Source organism: Mercenaria mercenaria, chromosome 12 (genome assembly GCF_021730395.1).
Source record: "Mercenaria mercenaria strain notata chromosome 12, MADL_Memer_1, whole genome shotgun sequence".
In the NCBI taxonomy this organism is placed as follows: domain Eukaryota; kingdom Metazoa; phylum Mollusca; class Bivalvia; order Venerida; family Veneridae; genus Mercenaria; species Mercenaria mercenaria.
In genome coordinates, this window is record NC_069372.1 from 48662494 (window position 1) to 48679398 (window position 16905).

The 16905-nt window shown below is 35.1% G+C and overlaps 1 protein-coding gene across 2 annotated transcripts in view; it reads right to left on the bottom strand.

Moving 5' to 3' along the window:
• Nucleotides 1-8109: 8109 nt before the first annotated feature.
• The window catches only part of LOC128547373 (uncharacterized), a 147802-nt gene continuing 139006 nt past the window's right edge, over nucleotides 8110-16905 (bottom strand). For both annotated transcript variants that reach the window (XM_053519969.1, XM_053519970.1), the window contains exon 22: nucleotides 8110-14345. The gene's annotated coding sequence lies outside the window, so the exon portion shown is untranslated. The remainder of the gene's footprint in view (nucleotides 14346-16905) is intronic.

Consider the following 16905-nt stretch of genomic DNA (forward strand, 5'->3'; position numbering starts at 1 on the left):
CTGAAAATAAAATGTTCAATTAACAAAGGTCAGCCATTGGTTTTGTATCCAATTATACTCAAATGGGGATCAATTCATTCAATATTTAAAAATAATAATAATAATAATCATCTTAAAATTGTTGCAATACATTTTCGATATGAAAATGATCCAGCATGTAAACATAAGGAACAAGAGCGCCGCCAAGCGGGGCAATATACGCCCGAAGGCTTACATCATAGGATGGGAACCAAATTTTTTCAGAACTTGACTGTTGTAGCCCAAAGGACTGGAACAAGAAAGGGAAAACTTCAATAAACAAATCCACAAAAAATATTCAAGGCCTATAAAAAATCCTTATCAGGTACAGGTATGTAAAAATAGACCTAAAAATTGGAAGTACCATCCATGTTGTACCACAAAAAAGTGGTCTCGGTTTTTCCCTACAGCCAATAATAAAAAAGTTTCAAAATAAGCTATTTATAGTAACATAAAAGGGAAGTAATTCAAAAAAAAAATATTGTAAGTACAAAAAAGAGATCTGCCAAATAAAAACAAGAGCACTGCAATGCTGAGCAATATACACAAAGCAAAGTCATATATGACCTTTGACCCTTAAATGTGACCTTGACCTTGAAGCGAGTCATCCGGAACATGCGCTCTGCACATCGTCTCAGTGTGGTGAACATTTCTGCCAAGTTTCTTTGAAATCCTTCCAGCAGTTCAAGAGTTACAGAGCGGACACAAAACAAACTGATATGACTTTTGACCCCTAAGTGTGACCTTGACCTTGAAGTGAGTCATCCGGAACATGCGCTCTGCACGTCGTCTTGGTGTGGTGAACATTTGTGTCAAGTTTCTCTGAAATCCTTCAAGGGGATCAAGAGTTACAGAGCGGACACGAAACAAACTGATATGACCTTTGACTCCTAAGTGTGACCTTGACCTTGAAGCGAGTCATCCGGAACATGCGCTCTGCACGTCGTCTTGGTGTGGTGAACATTTGTGTCAAGTTTCTTTGAAATCCTTCAAGGGGTTCAAGAGTTACAGAGCGGACACGAAATTGCTAACGGACAGACGGACGGACAGACGGACAACAGCGTCATAACATAATACGTCCCTTCGGGCGTATAACAAAAAAATAGAGATTTATGTCAGGTATTTTCCTTCGGTGTGTAGTAACAGTCCTTGATTTGATTCATATCTTACGAATTTAGATTTTTTTTGTTACTGCACTTTATCGTTTAAAAAGGAAATGTCCATTGAAGTTCCAACGTATATTATTATAGATTTTAAAATACTAGATATCACGTGAAATGTCGTTTTTATTTTATTATTCGCAAAACAGCCCCGCCATGTGATATATTAATCCGAGTGCATTAATGACCGAAGGCATTTATGTATATCACATCAAAGCCATTATTTGCTTCAGTAACTTTAATTATAAGGGGACACTTTAGAAATAAGTTATGGTCTTGATTACCCAGGTGACCTATGTTTTATCATGTCATTTACATAATAGTTTTCCGGTATATCACTTAAAATATAGCAACTTCAGTGACATGGAGCCGCGACCCAAAATATAGGCGGCGGAGAAAAAGAAATATATAACAACTATGATGACCCCTTTTGATTTTTCGGTTAGATGATCAAACTTCAATGTTACAGGTACCAGAACATGGAAAACGCCGATCAATAAACTTTGACTCAGAACCTTAAAACTTCATAGGATGACAGGACTTATGAGTAGATGACGTTTATCGGTTTTGGGGTCACTTGAAGTTGTGGAAAAAATAGATGTAATAAAAAAAAATATTTTTTAATGTAAGGAACAAGTTTTATATTTGTATGATGTGTGGAATAGACTGGAAGTGCTTGTTCTTTTCTGACGAAAATAAGAATAAAGCAGGCTTTTCAGGTAAGATATGATTAATTAATATGCATGCTTTTAATCAAAGTATACTGTATAATAAATTACTTTACTGAAATTATCTTTATAATGGCAAAACAATTCGTAACAAGGCAGTCTGAAAGACAGCTAAATCCCCCGCCACTGCTATGGATCGTGAAAGGGTAAAAGCTTTGATTTTAGCCGTGACCTTGACCTTGAACTGACTTGGCTGACTCATGAATTCTGCACAACGTCTTGATGAGGTGATCATTTGACCAAAGTTTCTTAAAAATCCTTCAAGGGGTTTAGGAGATACAGAGCTAAAACCTTTGACCTTCAGTTGTGACCTTGACCTTGAGTTGACATGGCTGACTCATGAGTTCTTGATGAGGCGATCATATGACCCAAGTTTGATGAAAATCCTTCAATGGGTTTAGGAGATACAGAGCTGAAACCTTTGACCTTCAGTTGTGACCTTGACCATGAACTGACATGGCTGACTCATGAATTCTGCACAACGTCTTGATGAGGTGATCATTTGACCAAAGTTTCATGAAATTCCTTCAAGGGGTTTAGGAGATACAGAGCTGAAACCTTTGACCTTCAGTTGTGACCTTGACCTTGAGTTGACATGGCTGACTCATGAGTTCTTGATGAGGTGATCATTTGACCCAAGTTTGATGAAAATCCTTCAAGGGGTTAAGGAGATACAGAGTGGACACCAAATGGAAGGCTCAAACCTTCGACCCTTAGTTGTGACCTTGACCTTGAGCTGGCATGGTTGACTCATAATTTCTGCACATCGTTCTGATGAGGTAATCATTTGACCCAAGTTTTATAAAATTCCTTCAAGGGGTTTAGGAGATATAGAGTGGACACGAAATGGAAGGCTCAAACCTTTGACCTTCAGTTGTGACCTTGACTTTGAGCCAACAAGGCTGACTTATAAGTTCTGCACATCGCCTTGATGAGGTGATCGTTTGACCCAAGTTTGATGAAAATCCTTCAAGGGGTTTAGGAGATATAGAGCGGACACAAAATGGAAGGTTCAAACATTTGACCCTAAGTTGTGACCTTGACCTTGAGCCGGCATGACTGACTCATGTGTTCTGCACATCATCTTGATGAGGTGATCATTTGACCTAAGTTTTATAAAATTCCTTCAAGGGATTTAAGAGATATAGAGCGGACACAAAATGGAAGGCTCAAACCTTTGACCTTGAGTTGTGACCTTGACCTTGAGCCGGCATGGCTGACTCATGGGTTCTGCACATCGTCTTGATGAGGTGATCATTTGACCCAAGTTTCATGAAAATCCTTCAAGGGGTTTAGGAGATATAGGGGACCGGACCACGATTGTTGTTAACGGACGGTAAGGGGGATCAGAGAGACAGGAAAAGACCGGACGGTACAGGAACGGACGGACGGACGAGGACGGACGGAGACCATTCCTATAATCCCTCCGCCACGGCGGGGGATTAATAAAATGATAATTTTATGTAGGTTTTCTTATCGTTGAGAGTTCTTTTGCCACACGTAAAGAGCGCATGCGCGTTAAAATCAAAACATCCGCGGGTTAGCATAGCAACCAATAACTCGTGTAAAATCATCTATAGAAGTCATCTACTCTGCATGTCCAATCATCCTACGAGTTTCAATATTGTTGGTTAAGTGGTTCTCAAGTTATTGATCGGAAATGGTTTTCCATGTTATGGCTCCTGTGACCTTTATCTTTAATCTAGAAAACCAAAAATATACCATGAAGTTTCAATATTCTGGGTCAAGTGGTTCTTGGTTTATTGATCGGAAATAGTTTTCCATGTTCAGGCCCCTGTGACCTTAAACTTTGATTGAGTGACCCCAAACTCAATAGGAGTCATCTACTCTGTATGTCCAATCATCTTATGATTTTCAATATTGTAGGTTCTCAAATTATTGATCGGAAATGGTTTTCCATGTTATCGCTCCTGTGACCTTGTCCTGTTATCTAGTGAACCCAAAATATATAAGGGTCATCTACTCTGTAAGAGTCCCCGCACCCTGTGAAATTTGAAGGTTCTAGGTCAAATGAATCTCTATTTATTGATCGGAAATGAAGTGGGACAGACGAATAGACAGACTAGCTGACCGACGGGCAGGGAAATGATAATATGTCTCCACCAGCATGGGGGGGGGGGGAAGGGGGAGAGACATAATGGAAGCAAGACAAAATTGTTGTTACGGCACTTGCTAAAATGAACAAGAGCACCGCCTTGCGGGTGCTGACGCTCATCTGATTTTTTTTGTGTATTAGAAATATTGCTACCTGTCTATCTAAAGGCATCGTTCTTGCAAAGCAAATAAGTTATGTTTCTTGATTACATGTCACTTATGTGGTGAAAAACTATTGCAAGTTAAGCATCTTGATATTAGAAGTGACTTAACATATACTACCAGAATGATTCTAAGTCCAAAAGGCAATAATTATTGCAAAGCAGATGGAGTTATTCTTTCTGTACGGTCCTTATGATGTGAACAAGTGTTTCAGTTAAAGCATCTTAATGTTTAAAGAAAGTGACTAAATAAAACTTAACAGAATCTGATTTTTCTACCAAAGGGCCTAAATTTGCAAAAGCAGGATGGAGTAGGTTCTTCTGACAGGGTCACTTATGGGAAAGTGTGCAGTTTTAAGCAATTATAGTTTAGATAAATGACCTAAACATAAAACTTAACCAAGAAACTGATTTTCTAAGTCCAAAAGGGGCATAAATCTTGCAAAAGCAAGATGGAGTATGTTTCTTGATGTACAGGGTCTGCTTATGATGGTGAACAAGTATTCCAAGTTTCAAAGCATAGCTTTGATAGTTTAGGAGAAAAGTTGACCTAAACATAAAACTTAACCAAGAAATCGAATTTAAGTACAAAAGCCATAATGCAGCAAGATGGGGTTATGTTTCTTGCTATACAGGGTCAGCTTATGATGGTGAACAAGTATTCCAAGTTTCAAAGCAATAGCTTTGATAGTTTAGGAGAAAAGCTGACCTAAACATAAAACTTAACCAGGCAACGCCGACGCAGACGCCGACGCCGACGCCGACAACCGCTCAAGTGATGACAATAACTCATCATTTTTTTTCAAAAAATCAGATGAGCTAAAAATGAATGTATAAAAGGTTGTTAACGCTTTTAGTTATGTTGGTTTAACATTTACACGTCTACTTTCTATGAGTAGTGTGGTGCACAAATCATGTTTTCGAAGGAAAGAGCCGGCCCGCTTAGCTCAACAGGAAGAGCGCAGATCTACGGGTCGCGGGGTCGATCCCCGTACGCAGCGTATGTTCTCCATGACGATTTAATAAAAGACATTCGTCCATCTCTGATTCATACATGTAGGGAAGTTGTCAGTTACTTGTGGAGAACAAATTTGTACTGGAACAGAATCCAGGAACACTGGTTTGGTTAACTGCCCGCCGTTGCATATCTGAAATACTGTTCAGAAACGGCGTTAAACTCAAAACAAACAAACAGAAAAATAAACAAGAATTCTAATATCTGTATGGAAGTCTTTATAAAATTGTGGCGAGTTAAAGAAAACAGTATTTTGTAAACTGTGTGACACCAAGATATGCCCTCAGTTACTTTATGGGGCTGAAATATGGGGTATTAATATATTTTAGGAACTTTAGCGCCTGTATCTAAACACAATTCATCTAATGCTGCTGCACTTGGTGATTCTGAGATATCCTTTGTATTTACACTGACGAGATATGAAAACGCAACGAACATATGCCTAAATATATATCTTAACTACAACAAGCATCACCATGAAACGTTCAACGCAAACACATCTCGATACTATTCCCATCGTGTTATTTTACGGTCTTATGTGGTGATTAAATTTTAACACAGTTGGTATAAAGTATCGAGTTATGTATGTGTTGAACATTTCAAGCTGATCCTTCTTGTAGAAAACCTACGTTCAGGCATATGTTGCGTTCTCATATCTCGTCAGTATAGAATCATGTAAAAGTTTACAAAAATATGGGTAAAAAAAATGCAATACTGTTTATTAGATTAAATATGTTATCTAATAAAAATGCTGATATAAGAAGCCACAATAAACGGGTATCTTCTTTAAAAATTGTCTGCAAATTAAATGGTTTTAGATGTTTGGGAAAACCAATTACTTGATTCAGAAGAAAATATTTATTAAGCGCTTTAAGATAGATTAAAAGATATTTACCTACATGAATATCAGTAAGTTCACATACAAAATAGTCGTTTTATATATATGATCTTCAAAGAAGATTTCTCATATGTAAAATATTCAGATATTTTAGACATCAGAAAATCTAAGTTTATGTACACACATTTCAGTATACGTTCTTACGTTGTTGAAACTGAAACTGGTCTGCATAGGAAAATAAGATAAGAAAAAAGATTTTGCTGATATAAGAAGCCACAATAAACCACAGGCACCAGTATCGGATCTGGGACAAAAATATGTTTGTTTTCATCCTAAATGAGTTAAAAATGAAAAATATGTAGTGAAATATGAGCCTCCTTCAAAATATACATATGTCTACTGAAGGCCAGAATCTCGAGAATCGAGCCTGCGAGCAATGGGTTCACTTCCCGGGCCGTTTTGAAATAAATTCTCTAAACAATTAAACAAACTACCTATCACCATTTTACGTGTACATTTAGCTACAAAATGAGACCGACCCCAAGTCTCTAGCCCTACCCATTCATGAAATATCTATCAGAAAACGAGTGCCTTTCTGCTGAAAGTTCCAGGTAGACAGAAATGTGGCACAAAGAAACTGTACGTAATCACGGACTAAAATATGTTTGTCAGCCAAGCAAGGGTCAAATTCAATAGAAAAATACCAAATAGTATAAATAAATACATAAACTAGGGCCGCTCACAATCGTCAGTAGCATCTCAAACACGCGATATTGGCGTTTCAATTTTTTCCACGGTCTTTCAATTGAATGCTACGCCATTGAACAGAATTCGTAAGGTATTTTTAAACGCAATTTCTGATTGGTTAATAGCGACACACCTCCGACAGAACCGCATCGTTTCGCACAAAATTACTCTGATATTATCGTATCGGTTTCAATGGCGGATAATACAATTGAAAGACCGACGGAAAAATAAAAAAGTAAATATCGCGTGTAGCAGATGATACTGACGGTGGTGAGTGGCCATAATTTGCATATTTAGTAATACTTGTTATTAATGTCAAATGAATTGGATCCTTGCTAGGCCGACAAACATCTTTTAGTCCGTGATTTCGTACCGTTCTGTTGTGCCACATTTCTATCTACCTGGAACTTTCAACAGATAGGCACTCGTTTTCCGATAGATATTTCATGAACGGGTAGGGCTAGAGACTTGGGGTCGGTCTCATTTTGTAGCTTAATGTACACGTGAAATGGTGATAGGTAGTTTGTTTAATTGTCTAGAGAATTTATTTCACAACGGCCCGGGAAGTGAACCCATTGCTCGCAGGCTCGATTTTTGAGATTCTGGCCTTCAGTAGACATATGTATATTTTGAAGGGGGCTCATATTTAACTACATATTTTTCATTTTTAACTCATTTAGGATGAAAACAAACATATTTTTGTCCCAGATCCGATACTGGTGCCTGTGCACTAAACGGGTATCTTCTTTAAAAATAGTCTGCAAATTAAATGGTTTTAGATGTTTGGGAAAACCAGTAACTTGATTCAGAAGAAAATATTTATTTAGCGCTTTTAGATAGATTAAAAGATATTTACCTACATGAATATCAGTAAGTTCAAATACAAAATAGTCGTTTTATATATATGATCTTCAAAGAAGATTTCTCATATGTAAAATATTCAGATATTTTAGACATCAGAAAATCTAAGTTTATGTACATACATTTCAGTACACGTTCTTACGTTGTTGCAACTGAAACTGGTCTGCATAGGAAAATAAGATAAGAAAAAAGATTTTGTAGAAAATGAAATAGGTATGTCATAGAAGGTGTCTTCCATTTTTAACATTTTTAACATACTGATGTCTATAAGTTCAATTGCTTCTTTCTTAACGAAAGTCGAATGTTTAATTAGTTGCTAAAACTTTAATACATTATGGATATATGATATATGTCAACTTCTTGTAGTTTTATATGAATGTGCATATACTTTCTTAAGTTTCTATTTTGTTGATTTGAAAATATTGTAACGGGAAACGGAATAAGGGAGAAATAAATAAGCTATATGTTTAACGAATAATAATATTTAATGATAATAGCTAAAATATGGTTAATATTTGTTTAAATGTTAATCTGATCTAACAGATCTACTCAAATGTTCTGGTAAAGTCTGTGTGCTATCCTTATTTTATCTAAAGTTATATTTACATTGCTGCTGGTTGGCTCCTATATGGTTCTCTGATCCTCCAGGGAAATGTTACAAATATTATGTTAGTATTGTTAAATTTATAAAGATTTATTTAACAAGAGGGCCATGACGGCCCTATATCGCTCACCAGAGTTGATCTGGCCTACTGACCTAGTTTTTGACCCCAAATGACCACTTTCAAATTTAACCTAAAGATCATCAAGACAAACATTCTGACCAATGCAAGTTTCATATAGACTGAGTCACAACTGTTGCCTTTAAAGTGTTCACATACTTTCCTTTGTTTTGACCTTATGACCTACTTTTTGACCCCAAATGACCAATATTAAAACTGGACCTAAAGGTCAGCAAGACAAACATTCTGACCAAGTCTCATAAAGATTGAGTCACAAATGTGATATCTAGTGTTCACAAACTTTTCCTTTGATCTGACTTACTGACCTAGTTTCTGACCCCACATAACCCCGTTTTAAGCTTGACCTAGAGATCATCACATTCTGACTAAACTTCATAAAGATCGAGTCATAACTGTGGCCTCTAGAGTGTTCACAAGCTTTTCCTTTGATCTGGCCTACTGACCTAGTTTTTCACCCCACATGACCAAGATTCAAATCTGACCTAGAGTTCATCAAGACATTCTGACAAAATTTCATAAAAATTGAGTGACAACTGTGGCCTCTTGAGTGTTAACAAACCTTTCCTTTGATCTGGCCAACTGACCTTGTTTTTGACACCATATGACCCAGTTTCGAACTTGACTCAGAAATCATCAAGATAAATATTATAACCAAGTTTAATAAAGGCTGGATGACAACTGTGGCCTCTAGAGTGCTCACAGGCTTTTCCTTTGATTTGACTGGGTGACCTGGTTTTTGACCCTACATGACCCAGATTCGAATATGACCTATAAATTATCAAGACAAACATTTTGATTATTTTTATGAGTTTTAAACTTAAATAGTGGTCTCCAGAATGTTGACAAGATTTTCCTTAGATCTGGCTTAGTGACCTAGCTTATGACCACATATGACCCAGTTTCAAACTTGACCTAGATATTATCAAGACAAACATTCTGACGAAGTTTCATAAATATTGGGTGACAACTGTGGTCTATAGATATGGACAAGATTTTCCTTTAATCTGGTCTAATGACCTAATTTATGACCTAACATGACCCAGTTTCAAACTTGACCTAGAAATCATCAAGACAAACATTCTGACCAAGTTTCATAAAGATTAAGTCAAAATTGTAGCCTCTAAAGTGTTCACAAGCTTTTCCTTTGATTTTACTGGGTGACCTAGTTTTTGACCCAACATGACCCAGTTTCGAACCTGACATAGAGGTTTATCAAGACAAACAATCTGACTAAGCTTCATAAAGAATGAGTAAAAATTGTGACCTCAAAAGTGTTCAAAAAGTTTTCATTTGATTTGTTTTTGACCCCACATTACCCAGATTCGATCTTGACCTAGAAATCATCAAAACAATCATTCTGACCAAGTTTCATAAATATTGGGTCACAACTGTGGCCTCGAGTGCTCACAAGCTTTTCCTTTGATCTGGCCTAGTTACCTAGTTTTTGACCCCGCATGACCCAGTTTCGACTTTAACCTAGAGATCCTCAAGACAAACATTCTGACCATGTATCATAAAGATTGAGACAAAATTGTGGCCTCTAGAGTATTCACAAGCTTTTCCTTTGATTTGACCGGTTGACCTAGTTTTTGACCCCACATGACCAGAATTCAGGTCTTTACACCTCTGGGACAATACACCCTGGGATTTTACACCTCCAAAACCTGAGACATTACTCCTCCCATAAGGGAGATGTAAAGTCCAAGGTTTTATATATATATATATATATTTACAACTTTTTCTTATATTTAATTATTTTATTCAAAATTATGAGTATAAAATCTTGTTTATTTTTTAAAAATCAAATTTTATAGCTGTAATAATACAAAAGTGATAATGATTTGTGTCACACTTTTCTAAGTTCAAGATTAAAGTAACCTTAATATAATTGTTATGTTAATTAATTGATCATCACAAAAGAAACATTAACACCTGCTTCAAAGTAATCTTTGATGTTTTAATGACAGCTGATTGAAAATGGCAGCATACCAAATGCAGAAACATTGGTAAATACTTTTAAATTACATTAGTATAAAAGGCATTTCTTTTTAAACCAGAATCAAACTGGCACTTTTCTTCAGCAGTTTCCAATATCAAGGTTGGAAGGATGATGCTCATAAAAATTGTTATGTTATGGTAATATTGTAATATTACTAATAAGTTAGTATTTAATTATAAAATATTAAATCAAAATGTTTTGAAACAAAGAATATGGCAGAGATATGGGAAAAAAATGTTTAATCTGACTTAGAGTCTGATTTTTATTCAGAAGATTGGGAGTGGTATTTATTTTTTTAATATGTTGCTGTTAATTTTCTTCAACCAAAACTAAAGACAGGAAATTTCCAGAATCTGTTTCACTACAAATGTTTGACATTTTTTTTATTGAAAAAGATATTACCTGGCAGGAAGTACATGTAATATGTTTATTGGGAAGAAATATAACTGAAATATTCTTTTCTTACTGATACTTATTCAAAAATATACTTTTATATGATTTCAAAACTCTATGATAACCGGTACTAAATTTAGTTTGTTTATTTATTCATTTATTTATTTAATAATTATAAATTGTCAATCCTTTGATGAGTTTCAGGTGTAACACAAGATGTCTACTTTGCTATATAATATTACAAAGATATGTTAATTTAATCACATTTCCAGTAATAGGATTAGCGACAGGTGCTAAAATGATTGCTTAAATGAATTGTCCATTTCAATTTAATTCATTGTTGACTGAAATAAGAAAATGGTTCATTATCTACTTCTGAAAATGTGGTTTACAGTAGTTAATTTTTATTTTCACGTTTCGTCGCATTACATCAGTCTGTTTAAAAATGCAGAAAAAAAAACATCAAAAAATGTCCTGTACAAAATAGCAAAAGTAATAAATATTTTATTAAGTTATGCCATATGAGATTTTTAATTAAAGACTACTGAACATGCTCATGATATATAATGTCATATTTGATGCTATCTAATTCAATGTATAACTTACGCCTAGCACATGGTATAAAATGCTAAGGCTTCATTTTTTATTTAATTTTTTTCCATCCATACATTACTTAAATAGCCAACAAAACAAGGCATAGAAACATTCTGCCATCTGGGAAGCAGGTTCTCTATGAATTGCAGCATGTTATTTGCATTACATTAGCAATCATTTAATAAATGATAAAAATAGAATGTGGTGATTTTTGTGGTAGAAACAGCTAAAATCATTAGCAAATGTGTTCGGTGATTTGCAGAATATCTTGTTGTCAATGTTGACCCATTTAGTTCTGGGGCTGTATTCATAAAGCATCTTAAGAATAAGACTTCAGTTGAAGATTTTACTTAAGTTTGTGGTGATTTCAGCTTAAGTCTAAGTAAAAAACCTATTTCTAAATCAGCTTAAACTTAAGATACGTAAGAAATGACTTAAGTCAGAAAACAAAATAGCGCCGTGAGTATGATTAAAGTGTTGTTTTTCAGATAAAAGTACATTATTGTGCATGTTGTATCTGTCTGAAATTAATGTTGTTTTTTTAATGTTTTCGTCCACAATAAAAGCCAAGAATTACTTGTTTTATGGATAACATATACTTAAGTAAAATAAATTTCTTAATTAAGTAATACTTTAGTAAATAATCAATTTCTTATACTTATACTTAAGATGCTTTATGAATACAGCCCCTGTTCTCTCATTCATTATTTCTTTTTGTAACTTAACTTACCATAAAAATATTCATCAATTATTCCAATAGGTTGTGGATTGTGATACATATTTATGGAATTTGCACATGTTATATATCTGTTTAAACAAAATATTTTATCATATCTCAATTTTTTTTTTCACTTTTATTATATATATAAATTTGAAGTCTTCAAATGAAATATAAAATTGCATAGTTATATTTTTAGTTACATCTTTTAATTATCATTTTTAATGTATGATCTTTCTACCTTCACAATATTTGACAAATAATTCTAAGGTGGACCGTGGTCAATTAAAATTCACATTATGTTTAAAACCGAGCTATAAATTAGAATACTGAAATAATAAATAAATATGTTTAAAAATGAGTTATTATAATTTTAAGTTATCTACTGTAATTATAAAAAAATGTTTAAAAATGAGTTATTAATTTAAATACTATAATAATAAATAAATATGTTTAAAACTGAGTTAATAATCAGAAAGCTGAATAATAAATAAATCTATAAAAAGTAAACTTCAACAAGACAAAAATTTGAACCAGCATTCATTCTTAAAACATCTACAAAAGAATTAAAATCTATCTGGAAAATATCAGTCAGATAAGGCTAAATATTTTGTGTTGAGAGCCTACAAAAATACCCAATTAACTTTTATTTCCCTAACAATTTCAATCTATTTCATTACCATCAACAGTGGATTAATATCCACAAGCCTAACTTTTAATTATCAATTACTCAGTGTAAGTGTGACTAACACCTTCTATTTAATCAAATCAATTATAATTTAAATAATCAATAACTATTATTGCCTATACAATAGATATCTATAGTACATAAATAAGGGAGGTGTAAAGTCCTAGGGTGTAAAGAACTGGAGGAGTAAAGTCCAAGGGTGTATTGTCCCAGAGGTGTAATGTCTTGATACCCATGACCCAGATTCAAACTTGTCCTTGAAATCATCAAGACAATCATTCTGACCAAGTTTCATAAATATTGGGTCTCAACTGTGGCCTCTAGAGTGTTCACAAGCTTTTTCCTTTGATCTGGCCTAGTGACCTAGGTTTTGACCCCACATGACCCAGTTTCGAACTTTACCTAGAGATCATCAAGACTAACATTCTGACCAAGTTTCATAAAGATTGGGTCACAAATGTGGCCTCCAGAATGTTCACAAGGCAAATGTTGACGGACGACGCACGACGGACGCCGGACAATGATCTGTCACAATAGCTTACCTTGAGCACTTTGTGCTCTTGTGAGCTAAAAAGTTATTTTGAAGACTGTAATTTTGGATAGTCCAGGCTGAAAATCGAAAGTGAAAAGCTTGCGTTCCTGGTGCGTGTCCAGTTTATATGTTCCGTGCCATAATACTTCAATTCCAAGGCTGAAAGCGGTAATTTAACCGTCCATCCAATCTGAATCACGGATTCTACCAAAATGGCCATTTTCAACCAATCAGGAACTCTGCGGAATTTCCCTTTTTGTGTAACCATCCGCCGCATCAGATGAGCAAGAAATAGTCTCCATTAGATTTACTATAATGATCTTAATCTTACGCTAGGTAAAAGGGGCTCCTACCATTTATAAGTCACAATATAAACTATAACTGATCGGCGATACTGTCACAGTATGGTAGAGTTTTTACCAATAACAGGAAATATGACGACAATATTCAAGTGAATGTGGCGCCGACAGTCAAACAAAATGTGTCAGTTTGTCAAAGCAAATACTTGCGACATTTCTGAATAACTGCATATTCTGCATCTTATTTAGGTAAGCACTCGATGCATTCATTCGTTTGTCATTGACATACAGTCTAAAATACCTTTCGTTTTGGTGAAATGTCATCATTGTCATGAGGTTCCCGTATGAAACAATGAACATCTATACGTTTTTGAATGATAATGTTGAATAATACACATGTATGAATGACCAGCTTATACCTTGAAACGTAAGTTGTCACAAGAGTACCTCATATTACAATATGTTTGCATTTTCTTTAATTCTGACGTTTTTGACCAATATCAAATGAAAGCGATTGTGGTTAAATACTTTATTGTGTGCAGCTTAAGTTCATCTGTCCGCAGACATCACACATCAATACTGAGCCGCCAGTATTTGGCTTCATGATCCTGCAACAGTTTCATTTATGTCTTGTTGTGAAACCTGCGGAGCTTCCAATGTTTCTATTCCATGTTGCCTGTGGTAAATACAATTCTCATAAACAGCTACTGAATATCTCAGGTGTACCCACAGTGATCTGAAAAAGAAAGAGTAAATGTGAAATAAATATAAAACTTGCAAGACAAATGAAATGATTTAATCCAGTAATGGATATAATTGCATTAGTCAGGGGGTAACCAGGGGGCCGAGCCCCCCAATAATTCGACCGATGATGGTAATTACTTTAGCAATTAATTATTTTTTGACAGCGAGTCCATTTTAGCTGTGACCTGTCACCAGACATGCAGTTTCATAATTGTACTGTTAACCTTATTAATGTCAAATCAAAACAGAAAACATGCACGTAAAAATGATACAAAGCCTTAGAAAAGCGTTTCTTTGTCGGACCCAAGCCCGATAAAAAGGTGAGGGGTTTTATACTATACTAATTATACTGTATTCATTTGAAAATGTCAAAACATGGGGTATATTGTATATAAAATTTCAGTAATAAGTGTTCTTAGATGCTCCCAAAATGCAGGAAATGAAGCGCTGAATTTCAAAATTTTCAGGGGGAGCATGCCCCCGGACCCCCTAGCTAGTCATCTACTTTTCTATTTCAGTCGGCTGATTTTTATGTGTGCCCCCCTCCCCAAATCTGAAAATGCTTCCTACGGGCCTGTTAGTAAGTTACATATATCGGATTTAAAATACCGCTCATCCGATAACATTTAGTACCTAGGATGAGTAAAAATCCTTCACCGTGATGACCTCTTGCCTTTTCCCTGAAACATCAGACCACATTATTTTAAGCAAGGGATTTCGCAGCTAACTTTTAACAGCAGAAATCATGATTGCGATTTTACACTGTTACCTGATCGTGTACGTGCAAGATTTTATGCGTTTTTCAGTGTGTGTTTGTACGTGTGTGTCCTGGATTAGCGTCTTTTGCAACAACATTCATTTCAGCAAGCATCTAGGATGTCAAAATTCAGAATACTGTAAGCTAGTCACAAAATGTAGCTTTCTCCTTCTAAATTGTACTTCATTTGCAGCGAGCAATTCAACAATGTGACAAAGTGATTATTTTTATGAATATTGAGCAACTGCACGTACGACTGTTAGCGTACTGTATGTACACATATGAAATCTCAATCTCTCTTTCATTTCACACATCCAGTGAAAACTTTAACTAATTTGAACAATCAGTTGAAGTTGAATGAAAAAAGTTGTATATATGAGAAACCTCAAAAGTAACATTTCAGACTGCATGTTGCACGCAAGGCCTAGACCCCTAGCTCAGAGGTAAATGTCACACTTTGAGGTCAAAGATTAAAACAGTCTCTTTTATGTTTGCCCTTTACCTCAACATGGTTTTATACAAATGTACCCAACAATGACGCTACGTCATCACTATCTCACACTCGTAGGTCACAGTAAAAGATCATTTTTGTCTGGTCAATAACTACATTGCATAGAAGGTTTTCAAGTAACTTGGCACAAACAATCAGCTCTAGCTCAAGATTAAGGTTACACTAAAAGGGGAGCTTAGTGGTCTAGTGTCGCTCAAAAAAAAATCTTTCGTTCATTTTTTTCTCACAAATTAAAAAAAATTGCATTAACTACATATCTCAACACGAATTATATAATACATAAAATTACGATTGACAGATATTTTCAGTATGCTGGTCCTTACTTGATGACTTGTGAAAAATGTCCTTGGGTGAGAAACGTTGGTTTAACTCAGTAAAAATTTCTTCTATGAAAAGTTTTCCCTTTTGATAACTATGCTAGCAATTTCAAGGAAGGTCGCTCTTGTCACCTTATTTTGTAATTTAACATTCTCTACGATAGTTTTAAACCATTTGATTTTTTCATAGGAAGGTCACACTTGCCGCTTTGTTTCGCAAAGGATACTGGCATATAGAATCATTCTATCTCTTCGCTTCGTTTTTCACTGGACAAAATGTTCGCACATTTTTCATCAACATTTACGCAAGTGTAACTCCAATGACAAGAAAAAGTGTAACAAGGTAATCTAAAGTTCTAGTTTTCCCTATGCAAGACTTTAATACAGTTACGAATGTCTTGAAATTATGTTGTCTCCCGCTTCGTTTAAGAACAGGGAAAATGGTAGGCAAGATATATATGGGGAGTCTAAGCTACAAATATACCAGGTTTTTGAATACTGACCATCTTGTAAAATACAAGCGTATCCTCATAATATACTACGGACGTCTTGAACAACACAGTGATAAATACCTCAACTAGCTTAAATTGTTAAAGAGCGAAGTATTTACAAGAGCTCGTAGAAAACGAAAGGCCCCCCTTGAAGCATTCAGTAACTGCACAAGGAACACAAATTTGGTCACTGTACTGGATGTTTGCCATACTGACCTCAAATCAATAATTATGGGTCATTTACTATTAATAAGTGACCTCTGTATCAAATTTGACCACAGACCAAAGCATTTTCTAGTTATCTGGCAAAAAAAAGTTCTACTGTTCTTAGTCAACGTGACCTTGACATCAGATCTACTGACCTCAAAATCAATATGTGTCATTTGCATGTGATTCTAGGTCCAAGCCCTCTCCATTTATTGTCCGGAAACAGTTTCACTGCTCCAGATCACTGTGAACTTGACCCCTGACATACT